The 18,049-nt window shown below is 40.5% G+C and overlaps 1 protein-coding gene across 6 annotated transcripts in view; it reads left to right on the top strand.

The window, feature by feature from the left end:
• The window catches only part of KIRREL3 (kirre like nephrin family adhesion molecule 3), an 846,407-nt gene that overhangs the window by 238,664 nt on the left and 589,694 nt on the right, over positions 1–18,049 (top strand). The window lies entirely within an intron of this gene.

Raw genomic sequence — 18,049 nt, 5'->3', positions numbered from 1 at the left:
ATCATCTTAAAGAGACAATATTGCTTGTTTTTGAGAAAATGCTCTCCCCAGTACCCATATTGTTTTCTGTGTATCTGCTCACAGACAGTGGGGGAAGGTAGAGGGGGCAAAATAGATTATCTCCACTGCTTCAACCTATAGACTACTGCTGAGTGTAATTTTCTTCAATTTCTGGCCGTGAAAAGCAATACCATTCATTTTGTAAGTATTGCTTTTTGTATCTGACCTTTTATTTTGAAAGCTGATGGGTTTGCCACCTCCCAGATTTCCCCACCTGTTGAACTATACTGAATTTAAATTCTGTTCAGGGGTACATTTATTTTACCGACTGTTTATTTTTTTTTCTTTTTAAAAAGCAAGGCACCTCTTATTAACAAGAGGAAAGCTTTTGATCTACTAAGTCTGCTCTGTACTGCTGTAGAAAATGAAAATCTAACACCCAGCTGCACCCACAAACCTACAGTGGGGTCTTGACTTGAGAACTTAATCTGTATTGGAAGGCAGTTCTCAAGTCAAAAAGTTCTCAGGTCAAATCTGCATTTCCCATAGGAATGCATTGAAAACCATTTGATCCGTATCTGCTCTTTTCCGTCCATAGAAACTAATGGGAAGCTGCTATTCTGCCTTCGACCACTAGAGGGGGATATTTTGTTTCTTTTTTCTTAGGTCAAGAAAGGTTCAGGGAAGGCAGGGAAAATACAGTCCAGGCAGTCCAGTACCAGGCAGTCCGAAGACTGTCTCCCAATCCACTCTCTAAACGCTGGGAGGAGTGAGGAAGCAGACAGGCACCCTTTTCACTGGCCAACAGTTAACTGAAAGTTCACATTTTGCACTTTCCCTGCCTCCCACGTGGTTTTTTTTTCAGTTCTTAACTCAAATCTAAGTATGTAAGTCAAGTCAATATTTTCCTATGGGAGTGGTTCTGAAGTCAAAATGTTCTTAACTCAAGCCGTTCTTAAGTCAAGACCCCACTGTACTTCCCTGTGTGGTCTTTTAATGATGGAATCTTGTCACCACGTCTTGCTGGTTTATCCACCCACCCGTTGAGAGGAATAGCTGAGGGACTTTGGAGAGATTTGGCCACGAGCGATGGTATGATCACGTTCTTCACATACTTGAAGAGCTGTGCCATGGAAAATTGAGCAAGTGTGTTCTCTGCAGCTTCAGACAGTAGGGCCTGAACCAAATGGATGGAAACAGTCAGCAAGGAGATTTCAATTATGTATTAATAACTTACGGTAAGAGCCACTCAGCAATAGAACAGACTAGATCATGAGGTGATGGGCTCTTGTCTGGAACACTTTAGCCATACATTTTCTGCATTGATTAAACTCAATAACCATTGGCCCCTTACATCTCTACCATTTTGTGATCCTATGTATGTTCACACCATGTATACATGCATATCGGAGACAGTGTCCCTTTTCATTGCTGAACATTGGATCAGAACTGTCCCCGTCGTTGACCCATCCCACACTATTTCACCCTGCTACTTTCTTTCCTTATAATAATCTTAGAACTGCAGAGCTGGAAAGGATCTGCTTCTTGCACACAACTTGAATTCCCCTTCCCCCCCCCCCTCCCTTTTAATCTCACTTTCTATTAAAAGTCTTCCCAGAGCTAATGCAATAAATTTAGATTTGTGGCCAGATGCATAGAGGGAGGGAAAAAAAAACTTTTGGCAGAGCATACTCCATCAGAAGACACTGCAAATGAAATATCCTTTCCCTTGGGGATTATTCTACAGTTTAATTTAATTTGAAATATCAAATTAAATTAATTCAAATGGTTATGCTGTTTCCAGGGAAAGCAGACTTCATTGATAATGTTCTGCCACAAAACTGTGTCGTTCCTATCACAAATCTTTTGTGGTTAACCAGGAATGATAAACAGTGACAAGTGAAAAAGGTTCTCTCCACTGTTAGTGTTCTATAGGGTTCTGTGCTGTATATAAAATATGTCTGCAAAGGGATTTCCATGGGTCTCTGGGTTTTTAACGTTCAGTGCATGGGGGGACCTTCAGTGCGAGAGGGGAGCAGACTGTAATTGTACACACAGTTTTCAGCTCTTGGGGCACCACCAGAAGTCTTTGTAAATTGCTGTGATTCTCCAACTCTCAGGCCAGGGAGACAAATATCAGGGCGAGTGACACTGAGGAAGGAGAGGGATGTATTTTATGGTATGCTGAGGCTTTTGTGCCTGGATGGCCCCCCCCCCTTCAAACAGGCACAGGGGCTTCCTAGCTTTCTGTGAAGGTGTCTGTCTGTCTGTGGCAGGCCTTGTGGCCAGAAATCTGTCGGGCAGCATCCTCTTGCGCAACAGGAGTGATGTCATTGAGAGAGGCAGATTGCCACTGAGTTAAAGTTTTCTTATACAGTATCAGGGGTGCACACAACTTTGCTGCATTGTGTGCAAACTCTATGTAGTGCACAATTGCAAAAGGAAGTCTTTAATCGGAGCAGTCTGCCAATGATGCCACACCTACTGCGTAATAAAAGCCAACATTTCTTTAAGAAATCCATGTATGTATGTATGTATGTATGTATGTATGTATGTATGTATGTATGTATGTATGTATGTATGTATGTATGTATGTATGTATGTATGTATGCATGCATGCATGTAATCAGCTAGTTTTCATTAAGTGAATGGAGAGTACAAAGGACAGTATACAGGGAAGAGCTTTGTTGGCATTGATAAGTCACTGAGGTTTTCTGAGCCGTTTCATTATTTTCAGTTTAATTATCTCACCACATATTGAGGGGGCGCTAAAGGGGAGGGAGAGCCTAGACAGACCTGAACCCTGTCAAAGAGCATTTGGGAGCATGGCCTCCACCATTTCAGCAAAGTAAGTGTGATGATAATGCACAGAGGAAGTGCTGGGGACTTAATGATTATGTGTGAAATGGTTTGAGGCTTGACTAAAATCTGCTGTGAATGTTTAACATTCTGAGTTTTACAGAGACACACTCTCAATGCTTTATCACAAGGTCGGCAGCTGATGCAATATGACACGAAGAGTAACAAACGTGGTGATCTTGCGGTGTCGGTGAAGGGAGATCACTGAAGGAGAGAAGGAAAAAGAAAGCAAAGGGGGGGGCGCGGGATGTTGCTTGAATTACACAACTCAGGTGGCTCTTGAATAGCTTGCATGACAGGCCAGGTAGCCTGTCACCACCTTCCTATTTTGAAAAGAGTACGGTTTCAGCTGATTAAGGAAAGCCACTCTGGCAGAAAAGAAGGTGGCAACACCCTAATAAAGAACCGTTTCGGTAGTGGAAGAAAACAGTAGAGAGTTTTCAGGCGGTACGAATTGTAGCTATTCTTTCCAGCAGGGGTAATGCCCCAGTGCCTCTCTCTTTAGACCACAGCAGCGCATGGTCCCCGTGGAGGAATTGCTTCAGTCCCAAATGCCAAAGGAAGTTCCTCCCTCCCTCCTTTGTTCAGGAGTGCCTGGGCCTACCAGATGCTGTTGGACTCTTAGCACCATGTTGTCTGAGGTTCCTGAGAGCTGGAAGGGAGGCACTGTTTCAGTAGAGTCGCATTGGGTTAATTCCAGGTGAGCAGCCAATGGTGACCTAAACCAAAACTTGGGACCTCACTATAGAACACACCGATTCCACTTCTAGAAGATGTGGACTCACAGAAGAAGAAAAAAGGAACTGTCTGTTTATTCTGACACAAGCTTGCCTCAGTCCGCATTTGTCTAAATTAACTTGTTATTGTTTTATCATTGGTACGTTGGGGGACATCATGGTTTCACTGCATGATTGATATATAAGGCACACAGATTTTTGTGGCTAGAAGGGCAAATTTGTAAGAAGAGGAAATGCACAATTGACTTTTAGAAGCCATTCCCTGTCTATGTGAAGGATCCTATTTCAATGTTCAGATGTAGCTACATTCCATTCCTATGGCACTGGGGACTGCTGGATATGAGCTCAGTGGTTTAGATATCTGGCTGCAGAGTTCTGCTGGTAGTTTGATTCCCCACTATGCCTCATTGACAGGAACTGGACCAGATGATCCATTGGCACCCTTTCTGCTCTGCAGTTCTAAGATGAGGATGATCTCGGCGAGGGGTGGTGAGTCCGTTGAACTCCACTCCAGTGTAGCCATTGGTCAAGAATGATGAGAGCTAGAATCCAGCAACATCTGAATAGCCGCAGGTTTTTCACCCTTGATATAGGCATGTTCATATTCTAAAACAAATGATTATTAGTTTCAGCAACATGACTAGTAGTAAATGCTGACACAACCCAAAGTGCTTAATTATGATTAGTGCCATTCCTCCGCTATTAATTATGCAGCAGTTATGAAGCAGCTGTTTCATAAAGATCCAAATCTACAGTGCAAGAAAAAAGGATGGATATCTCCCCTCCTCCGTCCACCACGGCCCTTTTTGCAGGGATTGCTGGTTGGTTGTGAGAAGTGGCAATCATCTGCCTCCATAGGTGGTAATCAGTACACTAACGTTGAAGAAATGAATAATATCTGGGAACCTGTTTCTAGCTATTTATTGCTGCTGGCGTATGAATAGGTTAGTCACAGAACAACTCCTATACATCATGTCACCTGTGACCAGCATTATTAATTGCAGTGTAGTGTAGTAGCGAGGAATAAGCGTCATTGGATAACACATAAACCAGCCTGAGTGCAAACATTTCAGGTGTCTAAGCTAAAGTTGCCAGGGTGCTCGGAAACCAGATATCGGCCTTTACCGTTTGCAATTTCTTGGCAAAACTTTTAAGACTAAAGTGCTTTATAGATGAAGCCGTTTGCATTCTGTATGTGCCGCCTTGCACATTAAAACACACCCAACTGAAAGTACTCCAGTCTGATATTTCTATGTGGCTGACAGACACTCTCTCAGCAGGAGTCCAGAGTGCTGCTAGTGTGGCTCTAATACCAATAGGAGGTTTAGTTTCAATGAGTTCTGGTCAACGTTGGCAAGTCTTGGGAGGGACCACTGGCAGTGATGATATTCCCATACTCTGTTGACTATATGAATGGCCCCTGAGGTGCGAAAGGTTTGGTGTTTTGTTTAGTTTTCTTTCTTTTTCAAACTCAGGCTTTGAGAGGGTTTAGTTAATTAGCAATAAGTTGCATTATCCCACCATTTCAGTCTTAATTTGGATCCTGCAGAAAGTTTTCCCATCATGAGCAGATGTACTTATCTTAGGGAAATCTGTGACAAAAAGTTAGCAAGAATTGCTTCAGACCAGACCGAATGCCTTCCTGTCACTTGCCATTCTACCATCTTCATCTCTCATTATATTGACTGAGTACAGTGTAGGACCCCTGTATCCGGAGGGGATCGGTTCACCTCAAAGCTGAAAAATGCAGAACACTGTTATAATAGTGAACACTACACAAAGTATGGTCTCTGGCTCCATCTATTGTCTAGTTCTGGTAATGACATGGTGGAAATTTATTTCTCAAGCGAAGACTATACATAGCATGGTCTCTGTCTCCCTCTAGTGGCCAATTCTGGTGACTTCACCATTAAAATCTTTTATAAAATTTTTCTTTTAATATTTTTAATATTTTCAGACTGTGGACAAGTGAATCCGTGGATACTTATCGTTCGGATAAGGGGGTCCTACTGAATTTCCACGGTGTATATGAAGCTTCCCCAGCTCCATGAAAATACTGTATAACTGAACCTGCACTTACAAATTATTGGAATATAATATAACCTGCCTTGAACATCTTGTTCTGTGTAGCTTCCTGACTCTTGCTAGAGGTGGAAAATATGACTTTGTGGTCTATAACTCCCAGAGTAACATGGCCAACATGACAATTGCCAGTGCCAGCAAAGGTATCTGATAGCTGCAGTCCTAATAAATAACATTCCCCACTTCTGCCCCTTGTTGTATCTTTGGCTGTCGGGCACAGCTGGGGAATGAGGAGTACAAACACATCAGGATAAGTAGTTAGTTATTTGATTTGGTGTTTTCCTGCCCTTACCTGAGGATGAGGGTTGCTGCTTGATACCTCAGGCAGCAAAATTATCTCAGGCCAGCCCTACCTAGGGGTGGAATTGGCTTCAAAGAGAGCCTCATCTTATCTATATCTGCGTTGGATGTTTTCTCGAGATTTCCCCTAGTGTGGTTTCTTTTTGTGTGCATTTGAAGAGCCCACTTTATTTCACCTGATACAACTTTACTAGCTTTTATATACTGGACTTACAAAATAAACGCCCAGCAAACTCCACTGTTGATTAGGATAGAGTTATTTGAAGGAGTGTTTGCTCCTTGAAATATAACATGAGGGTTTTTCCTATCTGCCGCCTGTACAAAACACATTACTCTTGGCTGGCTGAGAGTGGGGGGTGGGTGGGAATACTAGCAAAATTGCAGAAGGCTCGGAAGAGTACATAAAACTGGTTTCATTTTCCAGTCAGCCATGATCTAATATTTCCTGTACATGAGATTTAGTTCTCTGTGTTTTTAAAAGAGGGCAGCAGTGTTTATTTGTATAAAACAGCAAAAAAGAGTTTGATATTTTACTTGTGTGTTGTTGTTTTTTCTCCTAAAGGGCTTTGTAAGGTGAATTCTCTCTCTCATTCATCATAGATGGTAGAAGTGAAAAATATAAATATCACCTAAGTGTGTGTATATATGTGAATTCCACTAAGGAATAAAGATGAAGAAGATATTAAAGTGTGCTTGTGTGGGTTCTGACAGACAGTTCCAAGGCCCTGCCAGCTATTAATACTATCGCTGTGTTTATTTGTATAGCCGCCTTGTCTTTATGCCACAATGGATTGTATTGCTCCTTCACGCAGAACTGGAAACACAGACTGGTATCATGGGTGTGTGCCCTCGCTTACAAAGAACAGTTCTCTGTTAGAAGGACTGTGAGATGTTAGTCCTCTGTTTGAATACAAACTCTGTATTAAGGGTTGGAAATCTCTTTCTCTGCCAGGGCCAAATTCAGTGTTGTTGTTTTTTAATTTTCTTTTTATTATTATTATTACTTATAAAATCCATCCATGGTTATTTAACATTGTTTCTCCTGGGTTCAGCTTATAATCATTTGTTAATGCAACTACAATACATACTAAGCTCTTAATCTATACAACATGCTTCTAACCATTGATAAAACAAGTTCCATGTTTGATAATATTCTACATCTTCCTTTCCTTTGATTTTCAGTGTCCATTTTGGTGCAGTCCAATATATTTTTAATTACTTCTTGATCTGTAGGTGTTTCTTCATTTTTCCATTATTGTGCAAATATAATCCTTGCGGCTGTTAAAATATGCAGCATTAAATATACATTTTGTTTATCAACACGTTCCGGTATTATACCTAATAGAAAGAGTTCTGGCTTAAAATCTACATGTTGTTTTTAATTATTATTTTAACAAGCCATATATGTATTTTTTTTCCAAAACGTTTTTGCTTTATCACAGGTCCACCAAAGATTATAATAAGTTCCAGTTTTTTTTATGACATTTCCAGCATTTACTTGACCTATTAGAGTACATTTTAGCTAATCTATCGGGTGGTAAATGCCATCTATAAAACACTTTATAAAAATTCTCTTTATAAGATGTTGCCATTGTCATTTTATAGACCACAGTTTTTGCCATTTTTCAAAGTCAGTATTATATCCAATTTTTTTTTTTTCCCATTGAAGCATGTGAGGGTTCAACTTTACGCTCCTTCCTTTGTTCAAAGAAATCAGGAGATTTTTGTTGTTTTGAAACAGGAGAGATATTTCTTGGGATATTTAACAAATAACCAGTGTCAACTAAATGGTCCCAATATCTTTCTCCTTCGGACAACGGGTCGGGAAGGGGCTTCCATTCTTTGTCCAGGAATGAGTTTTTTTTAACCACCTGGCCAGTCTGTCATGAAGTTCGGGTTCACTTGTCTGTCCCACTTCACCTTCCAGCCGGGGCACGGTCTCATCATCTTGTCCATCACCCCAGATAGGACATCCTTCAGGTGTGGGGGGGTCTTCCAAGGTCCTCCCTGTATCCCTTCCTCCTTATTTCATTCACCCTCCATTCCAGCCTCTCTCTCTCTCTCTCTCTCCTCTCTCCTCTCTCAGCTTTCTCCTCCACTCCCTGGCTTCTGCCTCGCCCCAATAAGATGGATGTGGTGGGATTTCCCTTCTTTTTCTGTAATCGGCCTCCTCCTTAGGCACTCTCAGCCTTTCCCACACTCCGGTCCATGGATCCTCCATCCAGACCCAACCTGGCAGTAAGTGGTCTTCCTTCCTTTTTTATATCTGCTGTCCCTGCCTCTATCTCCAGCCTCTTCTTCCATTCCATTCCCACCATTTCCCCCTGAGTCCCCTCAATGGTCAACTTTTGTATTCCTCCTTCTATCTCCTCTGTTTCTGTCCCTCGCTGCTCTGTTCTTTTGGGGGACGAGACAGGCTGGGTTTGTACTTCCTTCTCTGCTGTATGGAGGACGGACGGCACTCCGGTGAGAGGAATACCACTCTTTCCTCACAAACCATCTTTTTTTTTTACCTGTTCATCCTCCATTTTCCAATTTAAGATAAATTTTTATTTTTTCCAAATTAATTTATTATCTGATGTTAACATTATTTGGTCAAACGTTGTCTATTCAGAACAGACAAATTCAGTTTTGAAGATTGTGTTTTATTCTACTGGTGGATGGGGCCACAGTCAAAAGAAATACCAACATATTTTAATGTACTGCTCTTGTTGCCAGGAGCTAAGCCTTAGGAGATACTTTCAACCTTCTAAAGTGGGGTGGAATGTATAAAAGCTGGGAAGGCACAAATAATGGTGATAATAGGAAGGGAGTCCAACCATGTGGGGAAGCCACGAGAGGCTGCCCTAGAATCTCAAGTAGTCAAGATTACATCCACATCCTTAGGTTCTTCACACTTGTTCCGTGTGGATGTTTTTCCATCCTGCTCCACTCTGAAGATCAAGAACTAGCAGCCTACAAAGCAAAGACCTTAAAATTGCCCATGAAGGGCAAATTAGAGAAGCATCTATTTATTTAAAATATTTTAACCCTGCCATTCTTCTCAAAAGGATCCAAGGCAGCTTGACAATCCAAAGCTTCTTACATCTGTCTCTACTGGGTGAATCTGAGGATGAACCTTCTTGTCAATGTGCAAAACTGCTTTCAACAGTGAGAGAGAGAGATTGAGATCTTTGCTAGAATACTTATTTTGAATACTTGTTCTGTAAATATGTTTCTCTAAAAGGATCCTAGGGGGAAATGTCACAAAGGCAACAATCTGCAGAACAATGATATGCAGACATTCACCAGCAGCTCTGCCAGCAATCTAAGAACAACCTATGGTTCCACAAGGATGACCAGCCCATTGACTAAAATACAAAGCACAGGTATTCACTAAGTACTTCATTCCCATCTATTCAGGCCACCTGGCAAAATGAGATGCCTTCATAAGGAATTTTCATACCCTGTTCTATTTCTTGCCTCACCATTCAGCAAGACAAAGAACACTATTTCTTTTCCAGCTTTCTTCAGTTTGCACAGATTTTTCTGTCCTTAGAAAAATATGCACATGAATCCACCAAGCACAAAATACTTCGCTGATTTTTCAGAAAGACAGAAGCAACCCCTAATCTTTAAAAGTCCATGCAAATTAGCAGTCACTACAGTTTTTGCACATTGGTGAAATTAGCACAATTTATGCCAAAATTGGTAACAAAGTTATTGTTAAAAGAACCGGAAAATATCCCCTCTTCTCACAAAGCAAAGAGAGTAATTTTGTGTCTGCATATTTTCTCTTTCACGTTTTAAGAAAGAATCTCTCCCCAGAGTATTTCTGTGTGTAGAACTCAAAGGGTGGAAGTTATGAGGCAAGATTGAATAGCGATGATAGAAACAAAGGTTGAAATTCACGCTGACACATGGTGGAGATGATGAATGACATGGAATCATGCAAGGACAATATACATTATTAGTAGTATGTAAATATTTATTTTAGACTTCATGCATACAGCTTGTGGATTTTTTGTGTAAATAATCATATGTTTATATACCAATTCCATGAGCTGATCAGAAGCTTCATAGCAATTAAGATTACACACAAAAGCCCGCTTTAATCTCTCTCCCCACAAGTAGAAAAAAACATTTGCAATGTAAGTCCTCAATGGCTCAATGGCTTAAAGATGCTGGTGAAAACCTTGACCCATAATTTGTATCTCATCTCTGAGATCATGGTCTGATTATCCTTGTGGAACCATAGATTGTTGTCAAGATATATTAAAAAGAACAAATTATTATTATTATTATTATTATTATTATTATTATTATTATTATTATTATTATTATTATTATTATTATTATTATTATTATTATTATTATTATTATTATTATTATTATTATAACCTGGGCCATATCTGAATTTAGTGGTGACTGGCTCCTATTAATATGTTTCTTGAGAAAGTGGACAGTCAGTTGAGTTCTCTGAGTCCTATCATCGATCTAGAAATTTGCATCCACACCTCTCACACTGCTCTGTTTCTTTAAGTGCATGAAATTATGTCATGGGCATTGTTTTGCAAGAAATGAAAGAGGATGTTGGTAGTTTTTTAACCTCGAAGCTTCACTACTTGGATGCTGACTGTGGGGATGCTGATTCAAGGGGAAAATCCTGTTAAATGTATAGAAGTTCTCTAAATGTACAAAGTGAAACAGGTATTCATGAACTATAATAACTGTAATGGTGTATGTGTGTGTGCACACATGTGCATGTGCGTTTATGTGTGTTATGGAGCAGAGAGTTCATTCATTCATTGTATTGGTACATATGCATAGTGTATGGGTTTTCTAAATTTCATAGAGGATTCCCACATTCATACCATATCTCCAGTTGTGGTTGACTGGTGGCTGATGCTACTATGGAAAGCACACATGTGTTTCAGTCCAGGTCCTCTTATTAATGAAGTCCTCATGTTGATTAGCATGTTTACACATTACTAATGCTGTGTGTGAACCAACAAAGTAGGGGTGAACTTTCTGCTGCAAACATGATATGAAAATAATCAGCTCTATAAGTTGGACATCATCAGGCAGCCTTTAAAAAGATGTTCTAATGAACTAAAGTGCTCTGTAGGGTATCCAGAAGAAAAATACACAAAATAACCCAAACTTATGTGACTGTTGTAGTGGAACATTTGAGTTCCACAGTGTTCACTTAGCAGCGCTTCATTAAGCATGAGCCGCCATTGATCTTCTTTTCCCTTCCTCCTTTTTTTCCCAAATGGGGTGTATTTGGTAAATATTCTGACTAAATCCCAGAGTAAATGTCATGGAACTCTCAGTCTGGTCTGGAGAGCAGAAGGAATCATGTGCTGTGTTTGCTTTCCATGGACATGATGCTTACATTGGAATTACCTGGTAACATATGGCAACGGTCTTGTAATTAAATGTCCCACTGATACTTCCAAAGTGAACAAAACAAATCTCCCAGCATCAGCACACAACCTAGTGGCTAGTGATTAGTTGTCAAGGATGAACGTTGCTGACCAGATGAACATTTGGCTCAATGCAGCGCGTCTGATCTTTGACTCATCCAAATTATTGTTGATTTTTTAATCGGGTCTGTGACTGTGCAATAAAGATTGAATTGTTGATTTTTTTTGTAGCAAAGGAGGGATGAACACAGGGCAATATATACAGACACATACATTCTAGGCTGCATAGATTTATACATCTGCCTTGCTGGCAGCACACTAAAGGCGGTGCAATGAATGTTCTCCTTTTTATTTTGAAAATAGCATATTTGTCACAAGTGAAGACATTTTCGAATAAATAGCATACTGAGCCTTTGTACTGTTTTACTGACCATTTGGGAAACTTTTTATTGTTCTTTCTTTCTCATGCCTTCCCTGCCCATGACTTCATTTACCATCATTGCTATTTGATAACAGCATCTGATAGAATCCAAGTGCTTTCATTTATAAATGTCCGGATGACATTTTCTCATCACGCAAAGGTTGTCAGGTCAGATTTCAGGTCAGATTTCAGAGCCAGGTCCTTAGACCACGGGGGACAGTCCTTGTGATAACACTGGGTGGGTCTTTGTGATGTGTCATAGACAGAGCGGCCAAGGGTTGCAAAATGATGATCAAAGGTCAAAGAGCTGTTCTAAAATGATTATCAATTTTTTTTGTGTGTGTATTACTTTACCACAGAGGATATTGTATATACTGTACTTGAAAGTGGGGCCGGTTCTTCCATTAGACAGAGCGAGGGAGTTGCCTCAGCCAGCAGATGCTGTGAAATGGCAGGAAGGTGGTAGAGACAGGTGCTGTTCAACCTTGCCCCCTTCTGCCTCCCAACTTCTCTTCTGCTTTTGCATGCACCAGAGGATGCTGCCCCTCTTGTCCATAGTGATCCTGATGAACTCCAAAGAACTGCAACCTTTGGTTGAACATCTCGGTTCTTATGTTATACTGGTCCCTGATAGTCTACGTATCTATCTATCTATCTATCTATCTATCTATCTATCTATCTATCTATCTATCTATCTATCTATCTATCTATCTATCTATCTATCTATCTATCTATCTATCTATCTATCTATCTATCTATCTATCTATCTATCTATCTATCTATCTATCTATCTAAATGATTTATCCCCTGCCCATCTAGACACAAGTCTACTCTGGGCAGCTAACAATTAAAAAATGGAATAAAAACAATATAATAAAGTAAAAAACCCAACAGTATTAATATAGTTCAAGATGGGGAAAATATTCAAGTGATGACAGGAGGGAAAGCCTGCCTAAAGAGCCAGGTCTTAGGTTTGCTCTTAAAATCACCCAGCGAGGGAGCCAGACAGATCTCTGGGAGGAGGCTGTTCCAAAGGTGAGGGGCCACTGCCGAGAAGGCCTGCTTGCTTGTTATTTCTCTTCAGGACTCCCTTGGCATTAGGCCCCTCAGCCGCCCTTCCTGGCTAGAATAAGTGATTTGGGTAGATCTAGGTGAGAGGAGGCGTTCCACTAGATATCGAGGTCCTAAACCGTTTATGTACCATCTCAGATATTAATCAGCCTGCTTCACTTGCTGAAAAAGAGACGTACATCTGCGTTCCATGGGAAGCAAAAGGCTGTGTTGCATAAAGCTCTAGAAACAAAATTGCAGAATCAATATTCTTGGCACGGCCTGGACTGGACACACGGAGGCACGTTGTTTATTCTGCAGGTTCGGAAAGTATTTATCCCACCAGCTCCTGACAGGGTTGCTTTAGTAATCTAGTCAAATGCAGTTACAATAGTACTGTCACCAATAAAATCAATGTGTTTAAAGCCCTTTAATGCAAATTCGGGGGGGGGGGAGGGAAATCATAAGAGAATCTGATCATGTTTGCTGTTTGCTTGCTTATGTCCGTCTGTATTTCTGTGTTTCCACTTTTGGCCACAGAGGGGGAAAATACTGAGATTGTACTAACCGTTGTGTCACTCTGCCAGGAGAATCACATCGTGAGGTTGTTTTCAGACATTATATTTTTAGAGATTTACCTTCATAACTACAATATATAAAGACGTTTACACAAATGAAGGTAAATATTTAACTTACCATTTACTTCCAGTAGGTGTTCAAGTGGGGAAGATGAATGAACCCCACTGTTTTGAAATACATTTGGACTTACAGGACTATCGTTCGCCATGACCACTAGACTGCCAGAATCCAGTTTCTTCTGACAGTCTCCTAGGCCCCTTTTAAGATGACAAAGTACCACCTTCGCCTGAGCGAAAGATGGTGAAGGGATTTCACCAGCATCTTGTTTATGGCTAATTAGGCTGTCTCAAGACACTGCTTGTCCTTCTCTCCTGAAAATAGTTGAAAATATTCCACATATATTTGTGGCCTTTGACTGTGATTGCAGATACTTTCCCAGGTAAATGAATATAGGAACAGAAAGAACAACCTGTGTTGGAAATGACGCCCTCAGAAGATGCTTATAATAGTAATTTTACCAGTTTCAAAACCTTCCTAAGAAGAAATGACACAGTCAGTTCACCTTTACTGAACATTTCTGTCTTCCTGTCATTTTTGCCCATTAAGATTCTGCACAAGCCTCTCCTCAATTTCCAAGAGTCAATACATGTTTCATTATTACGGCTATGTACTTTACTTCCAAATGAGCAGAGTGCTAACGACAAATGGAATGAAGTCCTATCCAAGGGGGCAGTGGGGGGGAACATGTTTGTTTGAATATATTTTTTTTCCATCCCATATTCAGCTTGTGGAACAAATGGGGAGGGGGAATCTCCCCCCAAATTGGGACACGGTGCCTCCCCATAGTTGGTCAGTGAGTGACTCTGCTCTTTTGCCCTGAAATGCAGTTCCTCTGCATGGAAGATAAAGTGAACATTTATGTGCAGAAGCAAGTGAATGGGAGAGAGGTCTGCTGAGCCAGGAAGGCTGTTCTGGAAATGGCCTCAGAGGTCTTTCGATGCCCTTTTTATACACGTTAGGAATAATTGATGGAACAACCTTTTGGGTCTGAATCTTCCATTTGGCTGAGGCAAGGAGAGATTATTGTTTAAATAACCCGTGGGGGACTAGATCTTTTGGTGACCCAGATACCATTTTAGGTTTTTATTGCTTTTCATAACTTCCCCAGGCCACAGCCATCTTCTCTGAGGAAAAGGCTAGGTGAGTTCTAAGAGGAAAGTAAAAGAAATAAGCAAACAGCCAGCATAACACTAATGTACACACAAACTCAGTGTGTGTGGGGGGGGAGTGCTTACTAACTTCTCTTGCTAATATATACTGGCTTTTAAGGATACTGGTTTTATGTCTGATTTCCTTCTGTTATAAATGAAGTGGAAATGCAGAAAGTAATAGAAATAATAATGGTTACAACTCAATTTTTTTTTATCTCTACAGTAAAAGCTGTAGTTTACATAGTTTACTATGTCTGGTTCTGTCACATGTGTACAGTATGACAGCACATTGCCAGGAGCTAGTGAAATAAAAGTTCCTTTAAAAAAACACCTTAGCATTAGATGAAAAGAGAGTGGAGTGAGCTGCCAAGAGTAAGCTCCATCATAATCACAAGAATACGACCACAGTCGGATGTGCTCTATCTACACAGATATATCCACAGACAGACACACAAACACACCATTTTCTGTCCTTCCTTTGGTCCCACTCCTCCACAAAAACTAGCACTTTTGACCCTTTTCAAAGAGGGCTTTGCTTTTAAGTTGTGAAGATGGTCTGTGATAATCAGGTAGAGCAACACTTTATCTCTTCCTTTCAGTTTCCATTTCTGTGTCTTGTATCTATGCAGAGACAAGCATTCTGAGTGAACTGTGGGGGTTTCGGGGTGTGTGTATCCTTCCCCCCCTTTTCCTCTTTCTTTTCACTTGTGAAAGATGCTTGACTGACAACCTTGAAATAGGAAGAAGAGAGAGAGAGATCTTTGCCTCTTAGAAGAGCAGATCGCTGATTAAATATGGAAGGTCGGCCATCTTAACATACTGCCCCAAGAAAGTTCCAGAAGGGTTCACAGCTAGGGATGAGAGGAAATCAATGTTGTTTAATTCTTTTTATATCTGTTTGTTTTGCATCACATCCTAGGCCCCCTCTGACAGCCATCTCTAAATGTACTTGTTTAAATTGCTGAATAAATGCACATCCAACAAGAAATGTCACTGTCTTTCTCCTCAGGCTCTCCTCCTTTGATGTCCACCTAGATAATCTCCAGTACTGTTGAATATTTAACAGATGAATATCAGGATGTGCTTTCAGATACACTCTTTCTCATATAAGGGTTATAGTAGAACCCCTGTATCCACAGGGATTGGTTCCATGATCTACTGTGGATGCCTGAAACCATGGATACAAGAGAACCCTATATACAACATAGAAGGGAGCACGCCACAGGCCACAAGGGGACACCCCTGCATGTTGTAAAGAGAATTGCAGTAAACTATGGATAGATAAAACCACAAATATTGATCTTAAGAGTAAGGTAAAAGTAAAGGTTCCCCTTGACAATTTGTCCAGTCGTGTCCGAATCTAGAGGGCAGTGCTCCTCTCCATTTCCAACCCATAGAACTAGCGTTTATCCACAGACAATCCTCCGTGGTCACGTGGCAAGCGTGACTAGACAGGGAATACCGTTTACCTTCCTACCAAGGTGGTACCTATTTATCTACTCTCATTTTTGCATTTTGCATGCTTTCAAACCGCTAGGTTGGCGGGAGCTGGGACAAGCGACGGGGGCTCACTCCGTCGCGTGGATTCGATCTTAAGACTGATCCTAAGAATACTGGGGTCCTATTTCTACCCTTTTGGTAATCACAGGTTTAGCACTATCACACACATTTCAGAAGATTCTAATCACTCTGCTATGTCATAGGCACAAACAAGTCTGCCCTGTTCTGATTTCTTCCACGTTCAATGTTTCTTAGATCTCAAATTCTTCCAATCCGATTTATAAAGAAACACAGAACTTTTGATGAATGGATTACAAAATGTACCAAGAGAAATTCTAAACAAGGTACATTGACCAATTTCTGTAAGACAGCTGTTGTTCCCTGTAAAGAGAGATGAACAGAAGGCTGTAACTGCCCTCTGTGTAGCTCAGAAAGACAAGGGGCTCAAAACAACAAAGTCCTAAATTAGCAGCATAGACTTTGTGATTGAATACTCAGTGATTTTTTAAAGAGCCATATGTGTATGCCTTAAGCATTCAAAGCTTACTGACATCACTTTTTCCCACTTTTTTTTTCCTTTTGAAATTCAGGTTCATTCTGTCAAGTAAATGCACAATTTTGGCAAATTTTGGAAAGTTCTTAGCAGAAGTGTTCAAGGTGTGGAATTCAAAGTGTTTGAATTTTTCACCCAGCTTTATCTGTGTCCTTGTAGACATAGAATACAGTGTCTATAGTCCAAAATCACTCTAACATCAGGAAAAACCTCCTGGTGGTAAGAGCTGTTTGGCAGTAGAATTGACTACTTCAGAAAATGGTGGACTCTCTGTCATTGGAGGTTTCTAAACAGACTTTTAAACAAGTGGCCGTGGGTGGGGAATGTCCTTGCTATGCATTTTCTGCAGGCCTGGGAGTGAAATAAGTGACCTTGGTCTCACTTTGAATCCTAGAATTCTGTGAATCTAACAGCTATTTTTGGAGGGAAGAGGTAGTAATGTCTCCCTCACTGGAAGTATTTAAGCAGAGGCCAGATGGATTCAGTGCTTAACAACTTTATTACATTTTGAATGGTGACTTAGCTATACCATTGTTACTCTAAAGTTACTAGTTACAGTGAATTATTTTAGTCTACATCCTATTGCTATTTAGCACTAATGGAGTGACAGTGGCCAAAGCAGCTATTTGCCAGAATACTACTGGGCGCAACAGCCACTTCCACATCAATGTGTATTGGTCCACACGTGCTAAGTATTCACTATTATTGCCCATTATTGGTGATTTCCAAACTCTGATTTTAAAATTTGTATATTGAAATAAAGTATGGTAGGATTGTCTTATCCACTGAATCAGTATCCACTAATTCTATGGTCTGAAAATATAAAAAAATAATAATTAAAAAATAATAATAAAGCCACCCTATTTTCACATGCATTACCAGAACTGACCACTACAGAGAGCCAGAGACTGTACTATGTATATATTCATTAGTGAAGAATACATGGCATGGTCTCTGGCACCATCTTGTGGCCAATTCTGATAATGCATGTACAATTTTTTTTGTTGGTCTCCTTCCCCCCCCCCCATCTTACCATGCTATTGTCCACAGCTTTCAGTATCCATGTGGAGGTTTGGAACCAATCCCCAGTGGATATGGGGATGTACTCTATGTTCAGAAATACCTATCTGAATGGAAATGTCTGTGTCATTTGAAACAGAAAGGAAAAGAGAGAATGAGAGTGAACTGTTCATGGAGAAACCGGACAAAATAAACTTATAGGTAACACATATATAAGTGTCCCAACGTTGAAATAAATCAGTTTGCTCATCCATGTTTTAAGGGGGTGAAGTTACAACACAAAGGATAAGAAGAAAGCAGTCGGAGGGGAAGAGCCCATCTTGTTAACC

This window comes from Pogona vitticeps, chromosome 8 (genome assembly GCF_051106095.1).
Source record: "Pogona vitticeps strain Pit_001003342236 chromosome 8, PviZW2.1, whole genome shotgun sequence".
NCBI classification, from domain to species: Eukaryota; Metazoa; Chordata; class Lepidosauria; order Squamata; family Agamidae; genus Pogona; species Pogona vitticeps.
The sequence above is the reverse complement of the archived record's forward strand: the minus strand, read 5'-3'. Positions and strand labels throughout refer to the sequence as shown.